The following is a 13,350-nucleotide window of genomic DNA, read 5'->3' as shown; positions in this document are numbered from 1 at the left end:
AACGCAGTGGTCGCTGGTTCACGACCACACAGTTTTCATCATCATCATCATCCTGCTCCAAAACAATCTCATCAACAAAGACCAACCAAACATGTCAATGAAGGAGACTGTCACAATTATTCTCTTATTCTCTTAATCTCTTCAACTCAACATTCAAACACTCTGCAGTACAAACTCCACATGTTGACACCTGGAGCTGCTGGTGGTCTGGTGGTGCAGAGGAACATCTCATGTTAATGACTGCGGAGGTCGCTGGATCAAGACCATGTGCTGACTTTAGTTTGTGCATGGTTTGTATATGGTGCTGAGCTACAGTACAAGTTACAACACATCAGGAACCACATCCAGTTGATAGTGGATAGTAGTGCAGTGGATCGGCTACTTGCCTGTCAACACAGCTGACAGCTTTTGTTATGTGATGTTGTACAGCCGTACGAGTCAGTACAACTTCCAACACATCTCATCTCAGATCTAGTGCTGGTGTAGTGGATCTCGTTTTGGCTTTGGACTCAAGAGATTGTTGGTTCGAGTCCTGGTGTTGGCTTCTTGGTTTTCTCCTTCTTTGTATGTGCTGCTTTGACGATGTCAGATACACTATGACCACTGTCTCTGTCACACCGATTAATGGTACAGTGGGTAGGGCTGCCGCTTTGGGTGCAGCAGATCATGGGTTCGATCCCCAGGGGAGACAGTGACAGTTTTCTCTTTAAGTTTCTTTGTAGCTGCTCTGACGATGTCAAATACACTATGACCAGTGAATTGTCTCGGGCTCGGTGGTCGAGTGTGTTGCGTTACCGCTTTGGGTAGCGAAGATCACGGGTTCGAGCCCCAGTGGGAGCAGTCCCCTCCCCTCCCCAACGGTGGGACAGAAGAAGGCCGGACAAGGGCGTTACCGACTAATGACCGGCCCCTACCGGGCCTGACCCGACCTGACCGGCCCCTACAGGGCCTGACCCGACCCGACCGGCTCCTACCGGTCCCGACTTGACCCGACTGGGCCCGACTTATGTGTCGTTCGTCTCGTTCGTCTCTGTGTTGTGTTGTTCGTCTCTGTGTTGTGTGTCCGTCTGTATGAATGTGCTTAAATAGGTCCTAAAATAGGAACTAAAAGTAGAATTGACTAGTTAAAAGTAGAAAAATAAAAGTAATAATAAGTAAATAAAAGTAAGTAGTAAATAAAAATAAACAAAAGTAGAAACTATTATTAACTATTACTGTATTTTCAAGTAATAAAGTCAATAAAATCCCACTTATTTACTCATTTCTCACGCATCTCTTCAACCGGCCTTCTTCCTCTCTGTCTGACCCCCCTGGGGATTGAACCCGTGGTCTGCTGCACTCAAAGCGGCAGCGGTACCCACTATACCATTAATCGGTGTGATAGACACATTGGTCATAGTGTATTTGACATCGTCAAAGCAGCTACGAAGAAACTTAAGGGGAAAACTTCTCTCTGTCCCCCCTGAGGATCGTACCCGTGGTCTTCTGCACCCAAAGCGGCAGCGGTACCCACTCAACCATTAATCGGTGTGACAGAAACAGTGGTCATAGTGTATCTGACATCATCAAAGCAGCACATACAAAGAAGGAGAAAACCAAGAAGCCAACACCAGGACTCGAACCAACAATCTCTTGAGTCCAAAGCCAAAACGAGATCCACTACACCAGCGCTAGATCTGAGATGAGATGAGATGTGTTGGAAGTTGTACTGACTCGTACAACTGCACAACATCACATAACAAAAGCTGTCAGCTGTGTTGACAGGCAAGTAGCCGATCCACTGCACTACTATCCACTAACAACTGGACTTGTACTGTGGCTCAGCACCATATACAAACTAAAATCAGCACATAGACTCGAACCCACGACCTCGGCGGCCATTAACATGAGATGTTCCTCTGCGCCACCAGACCACCAGCAGTTCCAGGTGTCAACATGTGGACTTTGTACTGCAGAGTGTTTGAATGTTGAGCTGAAGAGAATAAGAGAATAATTGTGACAGTCTCCTTCATTGACATGTTTGGTTGGTCTTTGTTGATCAGATTTTTGTGGAGCAGGATGATGATGATGATGATGATGATGATGATGATGATGATGAAAACTGTGCGTGGTCTCGATCTCGCGACCACTGCGTTGACAGGCAAGGAACAACTCCATTGCACCACGACGAGATGACACACAAAAAAAAAAAAAATCGGGAGTGATGATCATGAGAGGATCCTGGTGTTCAGGGACCGACAGACCCCTCAACCTTTTCTAGCATCATGAGAACTGATCTGCTGTTTGACTTTATAGCTAGTTTGACTCCTTTTCCAGCTAGAGGTCTAGAGATCTAGAGATCTAGAGAACTAGAGGTCTAGAGATCTGTAGACCAGGCCATGTGGTCACACATACCTGTATCAAACTATAGAGTCAAACAGCATAGATCAGCATCATGCTGATCTATGCTGTTTGACTCTATAGCTACTGGTTTCACCTTCCATTGTTGGGGTCCCCTTTAGAGTTATGTGACACTTGGGGAACAACAGTCAGGTGAAAGCCTGTGAACGACGATCGTTGAGTCGTTAGAGGTTGAGTTGTTTAATCTCCTGGGTACAGATGAAAGGGCAGCGTTGTAAATGCCATTGTTGGGGTTGAAATCTACAATCTAATCAAATCAATCATTTCTCATTAGACACTGATCTAAAAAGTCTAGAAATTATGACCAGAAGAGATGGTGAAGATCTTCTGGAGCCTGTTTACTTTTTATCAATGCATTTATTTGTATTTTTATATAAATAAATGGTAATTATTTACTCTTTGTATATTTATACTTTTATATATTGCTCTTCCCCTGGCACAACAGCATTGTTATGTACACAAGTGTTAATAAAGTTAAAAAGCCCTAGCTACAAATACCAATCACCAATTATAAGAAAGGGTGTTTAATTCTTCTGTCTTTCATTGTGTTACTAAGATAGGCTCTATCTCTAGATCTCTAGCTGGAAAAGGAGTCAAACTAGCTGTAGAGTCAAACAGCATAGATCAGCATACCTTTTTTCAAAGAAGTGGGGTGAAAGCTTGTAGCCATGATCTATGCTGTTTGACTCTACAGCTAGTTTGTTCTCATGATGCTAGAAAAGGTTGAGGGGTCTGTCGGTCCCTGAACACCAGGATCCTCTCACGATCATCACTCCCAGTTTTTTTTTTTTTTTTTGCATCACCCGCTTGTGGTCCAATGGATATGCACCCTGCCTGTCAACGCAGTGGTCGCTGGTTCGAGACCACGCACAGTTTTCATCATCATCATCATCATCATCATCATCATCCTGCTCCAATACAATCTGATCAACAAAGACCAACCAAACATGTCAATGAAGGAAACTGTCACAATTATTCTCTTAATCTCTTCAGCTCAACATTCAAACACTCTGCAGTACAAAGTCCACATGTTGACACCTGGAGCTGCTGGTGGTCTGGTGGCGCAGAGGAACATCTCATGTGAATGACCGTGGAGGTCGCTGGATCGAAACCATGTGCTGACTTTAGTTTGTGCATGGTTTGTATATGGTGCTGAGCCACAGTACAAGTTACAACACATCAGGAACCACATCCAGTTGTTAGTGGATAGTAGTGCAGTGGATCGGCTACTTGCCTGTCAACACAGCTGACAGCTTTTGTTATGTGATGTTGTACAGTTGTATGAGTCAGTACAAATTCCAACACATCTCATCTCATCTTGGATCTGTCACTGGTGTAGTGGATCTCGTTTTGGCTTTGGACTCAAGAGATTGTTGGTTCGAGTCCTGATGTTGGCTTCTTGGTTTTCTCCTTCTTTGTATGTGCTGCTTTGACGATGTCAAATACACTACGACCAGTGACTGTGTCACACCAATTAATGGTTGAGTGGGTTGCACTGAACACCAGGATCCTCTCACGATCATCACTCCCAGTTTTTTTTTTTTTTTGCATCACCTGCTTGTGGTCCAATGGATATGCACCCTGCCTGTCAACACAGTGGTCGCTGGTTCGAGACCACGCACAGTTTTCATCATCATCAACATCATCATCATCATCATCCTGCTCCAAAACAATCTGATCAACAAAGACCAACCAAACATGTCAATGAAGGAAACTGTCACAATTATTCTCTTAATGTCTTCAGCTCAACATTCAAACACTCTGCAGTACAAAGTCCACATGTTGACACCTGGAGCTGCTGGTGGTCTGGTGGCGCAGAGGAACATCTCATGTTAATGACCACAGAGGTCGCTGGATCGAGACCATGTGCTGACTTTAGTTTGTGCATGGTTTGTATATGGTGCTGAGCCACAGTACAAGTTACAACACATCAGGAACCACATCCAGTTGTTAGTGGATAGTAGTGCAGTGGATCGGCTACTTGCCTGTCAACACAGCTGACAGCTTTTGTTATGTGATGTTGTGCAGCTGTACGAGTCAGTACAACTTCCAACACATCTCATCTCATCTTGGATCCACCGTTGGTGTAGTGGATCTGTCACTGTCTTTGGACTCAAGAGATTGTTGGTTCGAGTCCTGGTGATGGCTTCTTGGTTTCCTCCTTAAGTTTCTTTGTATGTGCTGCTTTGACGATGTCAGATACACTATGACCAACGTCTCTAGCACACCGATTAATGGTACAGTGGGTTGCGCTGCTGCTTTGGGTGCAGCAGATCATGGGTTCGACCCCCAGGGGAGACAGTGACAGTTTCCTCTTTAAGTTTCTTTGTAGCTGCTCTGACGATGTCAAATACACTATGACCAGTGAATTGTCTCGGGCTCGGTGGTCGAGTGTGTTGCGTTACCGCTTTGGGTAGCGAAGATCACGGGTTCGAGCCCCAGTGGGAGCAGTCCCCTCCCCTCCCCAACGGTGGGACAGAAGAAGGCCGGACAAGGGCGTTACCGACTGATGACCGGCCCCTACCGGTCACGACCCGACCTGACTGGCCCCTACAGGGCCTGACCCGACCCGACCGGCCCCTACCGGTCCCGACTTGACCCGACTGGGCCCGACTTATGTGTCGTTCGTCTCGTTCGTCTCTGTGTTGTGTTGTTCGTCTCTGTGTTGTGTGTCCGTCTGTATGAATGTGCTTAAATAGGTCCTAAAATAGGAACTAAAAGTAGAATTGACTAGTTAAAAGTAGAAAAATAAAAGTAATAATAAGTAAATAAAAGTAAGTAGTAAATAAAAATAAACAAAAGTAGAAACTATTATTAACTATTACTGTATTTTCAAGTAATAAAGTCAATAAAATCCCACTTATTTACTCACTTCTCATGCATCTCTTCAACCGGCCTTCTTCCTCTCTCTCTGTCCCCCCCGGGGATCGAACCCATGACCTGCTGTGCCCCAAGCGGCCGCGCAACCCACTGTACCATTAATCGGTGTGACAGAGACATTGGTCATAGTGTATTTGACATCGTCAAAGCAGCACATACAAAGAAACTTACGGAGAAGACCAAGAAGCCAACACCAGGACTCGAACCAGCGATCTCTTGAGTCCAAAGCCAGGAGGAGATCCACTACACCAGCGGTGGATCTGAGACCAGTCGTGTTACTGGCTCGTACTGTGACACAGATTGAATGTTGAGCTGAAGAGGGGACGTCCTCCAGGAAGGCGGAGCTGCTTCTCCATTGGCCGAGCACAGGTGTCTTCACTCCCGTCCTGACGATCAACTGCAGCAAACAGAGGAGCAGTGTCCTACAAATAGTCATTCTGCACTGGCGCGTCAGCGGAAGCGACTTTGCTCAAAGACCAGGCATCTTACACTTCAGGTTTTTATTCATTTGATAGTGTTTGTTTCACTCTATCTTTGTCTCTTTTGCAGGTTTTCAACCCTGAGCTGACTGGCTACCATGTGCTTCTACTACTGCCACCTCCACTTAACACCATAAGAAACACCAATCCACACAGCAATCTTTTACTTACTTTCCACAAGACACTTACCTCCATCTTGTTCAGTCTGAAAGACAAAGGACACATTCAGCATGAGTTGCAGGTAGTCCTGTCTAACACTGCTTGTCCATGTTCTCTCTTTCAGGAGCTGCTGTCCACCTTGAGTCCAGAAGAACTTCACCACCTGGTTCAAAGAAGACATTGAAGACTCAACAATGTTATCGTGTGGAAATGCTTGAGATCCATCTCTGGTTTGTGCCATGTGCTTCACTGGGTGAGTCGGCCATCTTGTAGACCAGGCCATGTGGCTGCAGGTGTTTGTTTCAACCAAGAGCACTTTTGACTGAGTCAAGTCTGGTGTACTGCTGCTTGGTTGGAACGAAGACCTGCAGCCACATGGCCTGGTCTACAAGCATCAGGGAATGCGACTTTGCTCAAAGACCAGGCATCTTACATCTTTTACTTCAGGTTTTTATTCATTTGATAGTGTTTGTTTCACTCTATCTTTGTCTCTTTTGCAGGTTTTCAACCCTGAGCTGACTGGCTACCATGTGCTTCTACTACTGCCACCTCTACTTGGTAAGAAACACTCAAAGCATACACAGAAATCTTTACTTACTTCCCCATGCACAGTCACACAGTTGCCTCCATCTTGTTCAGTCTGAAAGACAAAGGACACATTCAACATGAGTTGCAGGCGGAAGCGTCAGGGTATGCAACTTTGCTCAAAGACCAGGCATCTTACATCTTTTACTAAGGTTTTTATTCATTTGATAGTGTTTGTTTCACTCATCTTTGTCTCTTTTGCAGGTTTTCAACCCTGAGCTGACTGGCTACCATGTGCTTCTACTACTGCCACCTCTACTTGGTAAGAAACACTCACGGCATACTGTTGAATATACACAGCAATCTTTTACTTACTTCCACAAGACGCATTGTCTTTCAGTCTGAAAGACAAAGGACACATTCAGCACGAGTTGCAGGTAGTCCTGTCTAACACTGCTTGTCCATGTTCTCTCTTTCAGGAGCTGCTGTCCACCATTGAGTCCAGAAGAACTTCACCACCTGGTTCAAAGAAGACATTGAAGACTCGTCAATGTTAATCGTATGGAAATGCTTGTCAGCCTAGATCCATCTCTGGTTTGTGCCATGTGCTTCACTGGGTGAGTCGGCCATCTTGTAGACCAGGCCATGTGGCTGCAGGTGTTTGTTTCAACCAAGAGCACTTTGACTGAGTCAAGTCTGGTGTACTGCTGCTTGGTTGGAACGAAGACCTGCAGCCACATGGCCTGGTCTACAAGATGGCCGACTTACCCAGTGAAGCACATGGCACAAACCAGAGATGGGATCAAGGTTAAACAATGTAAAGTACAAAATAAAAACCTAATAAAAATTAAAACCTTCTTTGTGATTAATGTAGCATGGCCTGGTCTACAAGCATCAGGGTATGCGACTTTGCTCAAAGACCAGGCATCTTACATCTTAAGGTTTTTATTTATTTGATAGTGTTTGTTTCACTCATCTTTGTCTCTTTTGCAGGTTTTCAACCCTGAGCTGACTGGCTACCTTGTGCTTCTACTACTGCCACCTCTACTTGGTAAGAAACACTCAAAGCATACACAGAAATCTTTACTTACTTCCCCATGCACAGTCACACAGTCACCTCCATCCTGTTCAGTCTGAAAGACAAAGGACACATTCAACATGAGTTGCAGGCGGAAGCGTCAGGGTATGCGACTTTGCTCAAAGACCAGGCATCTTACATCTTTTACTAAGGTTTTTATTCATTTGATAGTGTTTGTTTCACTCATCTTTGTCTCTTTTGCAGGTTTTCAACCCTGAGCTGACTGGCTACCATGTGCTTCTACTACTGCCACCTCTACTTGGTAAGAAACACTCACGGCATACTGTTGAATATACACAGCAATCTTTTACTTACTTCCACATTCAGCATGAGTTGCAGGTAGTCCTGTCTAACACTGCTTGTCCATGTTCTCTCTTTCAGGAGCTGCTGTCCACCATTGAGTCCAGAAGAACTTCACCACCTGGTTCAAAGAAGACATTGAAGACTCAACAATGTTATCGTGTGGAAATGCTTGAGATCCATCTCTGGTTTGTGCCATGTGCTTCACTGGGTGAGTCGGCCATCTTGTAGACCAGGCCATGTGGCTGCAGGTGTTTGTTTCAACCAAGAGCACTTTGACTGAGTCAAGTCTGGTGTACTGCTGCTTGGTTGGAACGAAGACCTGCAGCCACATGGCCTGGTCTACAAGCATCAGGGAATGCGACTTTGCTCAAAGACCAGGCATCTTACATCTTTTACTTCAGGTTTTTATTCATTTGATAGTGTTTGTTTCACTCTATCTTTGTCTCTTTTGCAGGTTTTCAACCCTGAGCTGACTGGCTACCATGTGCTTCTACTACTGCCACCTCTACTTGGTAAGAAACACTCAAAGCATACACAGAAATCTTTACTTACTTCCCCATGCACAGTCACACAGTTGCCTCCATCTTGTTCAGTCTGAAAGACAAAGGACACATTCAACATGAGTTGCAGGCGGAAGCGTCAGGGTATGCAACTTTGCTCAAAGACCAGGCATCTTACATCTTTTACTAAGGTTTTTATTCATTTGATAGTGTTTGTTTCACTCATCTTTGTCTCTTTTGCAGGTTTTCAACCCTGAGCTGACTGGCTACCATGTGCTTCTACTACTGCCACCTCTACTTGGTAAGAAACACTCACGGCATACTGTTGAATATACACAGCAATCTTTTACTTACTTCCACATTCAGCATGAGTTGCAGGTAGTCCTGTCTAACACTGCTTGTCCATGTTCTCTCTTTCAGGAGCTGCTGTCCACCATTGAGTCCAGAAGAACTTCACCACCTGGTTCAAAGAAGACATTGAAGACTCAACAATGTTAATCGTGTGGAAATGCTTGAGACCCATCTCTGGTTTGTGCCATGTGCTTCACTGGGTGAGTCGGCCATCTTGTAGACCAGGCCATGTGGCTGCAGGTGTTTGTTTCAACCAAGAGCACTTTGACTGAGTCAATCTGGTGTGCTGCAGCTTGGTTGAAACAAACACCTGCAGCCACATGGCCTGGTCTACAAGATGGCCGACTTACCCAGTGAAGCACATGGCACAAACCAGGGATGGGATCAAGGTTAAACAATGTAAAGTTGTTTGTAAATGAAAAGTACAAAATAAAAACCTAAAAAAAATTTAAGTTTTGTATCTTTTATATATAAACCATTTATTGCATCTTGCCTATTGCTTGTTATACTGTCACAGACTCATTTACTCAAAGATGTCTCCTTTGACACTGCAACGAGGTGACGTCCTCCAGGAGGGCCATGGAGCACAGATCTTACGTCTTTACTTCAGGTTTGGTTTTTATTTTCATTGCCAAACAACTTGACATTGTTTAACCTTGATCCCATCCCTGGTTTGTGCCATGTGCTTCACTGGTGAGTCGGCCATCTTGTAGACCAGGCCATGTGGCTGCAGGTGTTTGTTTCAACCAAGCAGCAGTACACCAGACTTGACTGAGTCAAAAGTGCTCTTTTGGTTGAAAAACACCTGCAGCCACATGGCCTGGTCTACAAGATGGCCGACTTACCCAGTGAAGCACATGGCACGATCAAGGTTAAACAATGTAAAGTTGTTTGTAAATGAAAAAGTACAAAATAAAAACCAAACCTGAAGTAAAGACGTAAGATCTGTGCTCCATTGCCCTCCTGGAGGACGTCAAATTGGAGACATCTTGAGTAAATGAGTCTGACAGTCAAATACATAAAACAAGCAATAAGGCAAAGATGCAATACACTGCTCAAAGGAATGGAACACTTCAACACATCTTAGATCTCAATTGATGAAATATTGCAGTTTAAAATCGTTATTCAATATATAGTAGAGTGTGTTGAGAACAAAATAACATAAAAATGATCAATGTAAATCAAAATTATCATCCCAGGTTGATTTCACACGATATACTTGGAGTTACAATGTGTTGTTTAAGTGTTCCCTTTACTTTTTTGAGCAGTGTATTAAAACACATGTATTGTTGACCATAGCTTTAGTATGTACAGTTACAATCAGGTCATCTACAAACCTATATATACACTAATGAGGTGAACCCCAGAAAAACAAACTAGCATTAATGACAAATAAAGAAATGCTCTTACTGCTGTGCAGACAGTCAGTCAGCTCCTCCTGCTTCATCTTCAGTGTGATGTTCACAAACACCTCTGACTCTCCACCTGGGACAACACGTACACAAAAAACATTTAGTCACACTCATCCTGACATTTAGAAATGTTTGAGCTGCAACACTTCAGCTACAAATCACACTTACATTGTGTTTTCTCCAGAAACATTGAGGTGGCCACTCCTGGCTCCAGATGGTGGTTTGGCGCCATCTGCTGGTCAAAGCAGAGAATTACACCAGGTTAGTTTTAAATCACAGAAAACCAGTTTACATTGAAAACATGAATAAAGTTGATTAACACTTTCTTATTATAATTTGCACACGGACACTATGCGGATAAAAAACAAATATTAAAGATTGTAGACTGGAGAAAAAAAAATTTGCAGCAAATATTGTGTTAAAAATAAAGAGTTTTACATAAAGTGGCTGTAGTGTTTACTTTTTACTACAATGTAAAACAACAACAACAACAACAACACACAATCTAGTTCTGGGGCCTGTTGTTCGAAAGTAGAATAAAGATAACCAGGATAAGTGGAAAAGCCAGGTTGGACAAAGTCTCATAAGTCCATCTTGGCTTAATTGGTTGTTGGAACGCCGAGGCAGGCTGAGGAGCAGCAGCTTTGTCAAGCCAGGTGTAACTAATTCTCTCGTCAGTAGACCACAGAGATTGATCACAGATTCACCGATGAGAGGACAGGTGTGGCTACTTTCCTCCATCAACTGCGGATCTTGACGTAAGGTGACACACCTCTTAGAAAAAAAGAAAAAAAAAGCACCGCTGCTGTCGTAAAGCTCAGAGAGAGCGGACAACTGCGGACTGATTGAATGTGGAAGTAGCCTAATCCAAAATTATTATTAAATTATTAAATCACAACTTAAGTTCCTTTCACAAATTAACAGCTGTGCACTTTGCCCTAATGAGTGGAAGTTGATACATTGCACTAATCTCTTATCATCTAAAGTAAAGTTCATACAGCACAAACAGAAGTGGCCAAATGTGCAACAGGTGAAAATTAATTAAATATAAGAACATTATGCAGTCTTCAATAAATTGCCGATAACAATGTTCAAATGAGGTGTATAAATTATTTGGAAGGTGCCTGCTCAAACAATTGTATTCTTGTTTTCTTCCCCAATATTCGGCCAATATACTGTATTTTATAACATATTTTATAAAAATAAATCTATTGCTATTTTTGCTCCATTGCTTTTTATGAGAAGCCATGTAGTACTAGTGGTCACAGAAAATATCATAGATGGGTCACAGATATCGAAAATAGTGAGTATTGACTGAAGAACAGTGTGCACAATTCTGTGCTAATGTGTTTTACAGATTTCACAAACCATCAGACATCTTTATGCCCTTTAGCACTGGCAGATGCAAAGATTCAGTGTGAGAAGCACATGAATAGGCCTAATTATGAAAAAAAGAAAAGAAAAATAACCTAATAAATATTGTAAATGTTTCATGTTTTTTGATTATAGTAAATGTATTTAGTTTGTTTAGAAATCAGGCCAATATGTACATAAGAACATGAAATAGCTGTATGAATCAACTAAGCCTGGCTGTTAGCCTGGTCTGGAGCAGGCTAGCTGCAGAGAATAAATCACCATAGTAACTTGACCAGGATAAAGGTATCCAGCTTTCGAACAACCGACTTGAGGCTAAATTCAGCCAGGATAACCAACATATCCCGGCTTAATCCCTTATCTAGGTTTCGAACAACAGGCCCCTGGTAGATAATTAGAGTGGTCAGTCACCCATTCTGTGGCCAGTGGCCACTCCAAAACAAAATGCACAAAGCAACCAATCCAGCCTGTCTGCATGAACACACTAACATACATCTCCACATTGTTAGAGCACAAAGTCTGGTCTGGTCCTCACCTCTCCTCCTTCAGACTCAATAAAAACCACATCAGACAACACAGTTTGTAACTAAATAAAGCCACACGCGCTGTCACCATATACTCCACAGGAAATTAAGTAAAGAAAACACAGAGAGAAGTGAGGTCTATGTATGAGAGTGGAAAAGTACAAGACACGTATAAGCAAAGTGTAGCCTAAATAAGATACTCCTGAGACTGGATCACAGGAGGACAGCTACTGTAGATAGACATTTAATACACTGCTCCAAAAAATAAAGGGAACACTTAAACAACACATTGTAACTCCAAGTATATCACACCTGTTTGAAATCAACCTGGGATGATCATTTTGATTTACATTGATAATTGTTATGTTGTTTTGTTCTCAACACACTCTACTACATATTGAATAACGATTTTAAACTATATATATAGTTTTAAATCGTTATTCAATATGTAGTAGAGAGAATGCACCTAAAATGCACTATAACCTTTTACAGGTGAACTTCATTTAACCTTCTCTCAACTTTTGAATAAACATGTCCAATTGTTCAATGTTTCAGTCCTTATTGAATAACATGCTGTTCTCTAACAAGGTGATAAACCACAAACATCACAAGCAGTATTGTAGACAGTCCTCTCCTCTCCACCATGTTCACATGTTGACATCGTGAGACCAAGACAACACTTTGATCACATTGATCAAGTTATCGACACATTGAGATTTTTGTTGCGCATATAGCCACCACTGTAGTTAGCTTTTGTTTGAGATAAACGTAAATCCTTCTATCGTGATAGAATATCACTGTGTAGCATGAACTTTTTATAGACCTTTTCAGAGAGTATAAACAAAGACAGGTGTGGCTCATTAGAAAACGCTCTGGTACACTAAATGGAACGGAGCCTTAATTAGTATCCTTGTTAACACCTGTATTTGTTTATACTCTCTGAAAAGGTCTATAGGGATATTCTTGTCAAATATCCTTAAACTTTTTGTGAATAATATATAGTATAATATATACTCATGCATTGTATATTCAAAATAAACCACAGTGAGTATGAGTTGAATCGTGAACTCATCACTCATCACTCATCATCTTTGTCTTTACAAACAGTGTAAAGACATTTCCAGATGTTTAATCAAATCACTCCTTTCTTATTGGACACAAACATAAAGAGTTAACTAATTCAATCATGTTCCTGACATGACAACGCTGAGTGAAGTTTACAAAGACAGAGGAACAGCTTTCTGTTCGGCCTGCTGCTAGCTGCTAACAGTTAGCTGCTAACTGCTAACTGCTAACAGTTAGCTGCTGTCTCTGTGACCGTTGACCATGGATGTAACGTTATTATCATGCAGCTAACGTCTCTTT

The sequence above is a fragment of the Trachurus trachurus genome (assembly GCF_905171665.1).
Source record: "Trachurus trachurus genome assembly, chromosome: 2".
Taxonomy (NCBI): Eukaryota; Metazoa; Chordata; class Actinopteri; order Carangiformes; family Carangidae; genus Trachurus; species Trachurus trachurus.
Note: the sequence above shows the minus strand (reverse complement) of the source record.